The sequence below is a fragment of the Mus caroli genome, chromosome 6 (genome assembly GCF_900094665.2).
Source record: "Mus caroli chromosome 6, CAROLI_EIJ_v1.1, whole genome shotgun sequence".
Lineage (NCBI taxonomy): Eukaryota > Metazoa > Chordata > Mammalia > Rodentia > Muridae > Mus > Mus caroli.
The window spans coordinates 83230696-83232350 of NC_034575.1; positions in this window are offsets into that span (position 1 = coordinate 83230696).

Sequence of the window (1655 nt, forward strand, 5' to 3'; positions counted from 1 at the left end):
CCCTCTCTCTCTTTCTTTCTTTCAAGATTTTATTTCTAGGACATCTTTGTCTGATACGTGCCTGCAAGTGTGTATGTGTGTGATATATGCACTTGCCCAAGGATTCCAGGAGAGTGCATCTAATCCCCTGGCAATGAAGTTCATGAGCTGCCTGGCATGGGTTTTTGGGAACAAAGCTCTGGTCCTCTGCAAGAGCAGGAAGCCACCACACTAGTCCACAATCTTACGGAATTTATTGGTATCCTGCAAGCAAAACAAAGACTAAAGCTAGGCAAAAAGCCACAAACTGTGAACCCTGCAGAGGTGAGTGTCTCCTACAGAGAGGCGTGCCAATATGCTTGTATCTAAAAGACTGTGAAGTGGGGAGACCNGGCTGTGGTTCTCTCAGGGTGGTGAATGGTTTGGGGNAGGCTGAAGCCTGGGTGGCTGACAGGTCCTTCATCTTAGAACTTTTATGAAGAAATCATGCTTTTTGCATTTGTGATATACACAGCTAAGAGGTCCCATGCTTTAAAAATCTCTTGCAAAAATGCAAATGGTTTCATGAGGGAAAAGGCCTTTCACGAGTCCCTCCCACTTTAATGTTTGAAGTTAATTCCCCTCTGAGGATGTGTTGGAAGTCCTGACTGCGTAGCTGATTGGACACCTTTCAAAAGAGCTTCTCCCCTGGCTGGCAAAGTTCTGTGGACTGCTGCCACCACTTTACCAGAACACCACGCAGTGGTACTTGAAACAGATGAAAAAGATGTTGCAATTTTGACTTCCAAATATTAAAATAACATGTCCTACCAAGCAGAGAAGACAACACCTCTAATTCCACGGCTACCGGAGTTCTGAGGGAGCAGGCGAGCTGGACGATCACGAGGTCTGGAAGCACAAAGTTCCTTAGATGTGGTTAGTTTGGGCGTGAGCGGGGTGGTGCCAATGCCTATGGAGCAATCGTCAAAATTAAACCCAAGTACTTCATGTACACCAGCCCTGCCTGGCACACGGGGTGGCTTGAGTGATAAATGGCCCTCACAGGGCCATGTGTTTGAATACTTGGTGTCCAGCTGGTGGTACTGTTTGGGGAGTTTTAGAACTTCCAGTTTTGCTGGAGGAAGTATAACCNTGGGGGCCAGCTTTGAGGTTTTGTAGCCTGGCCCTACTTCCAGTTCCCACTGTTTACTGCCTGTGTATAGATGCATCCGGGCTAGCCTCACAATACTGCCACCATGCCTTCCCCACGTGATAGACGGCATGGCCTATGGAACTGTGAGCCTAAAGAACCCCTTCTCCCCAGGGTGACTTTTTTGTCTGGGTATTCTATCACGGCAACAGAAAATATAATATATATTTTATATTATAATGTATATATTNTAGTATTCTATTTTTTAATACCTGAGTATGAATATTTCAAAAGGCAGTGTGCTGACCTTTTTTTTTTTTTTTAAATCAATTTGACACAAGCTATAGGGACTCTCAGCTGAGAACATGCTTTCATAGATATNTCTGTAGGCAAGTCTGTGGGGCATTTGCTTGATTAATGATTGACTGGGAGGGCTCAGGCACAGGGTACAAGAGCCACCCCTCAGCAGGTGGTTCTGGACAGTATAAGAAAGCACTATGATGAAGGGACATTTAGTAAACCAGTAAAAATCATACACACACACCAA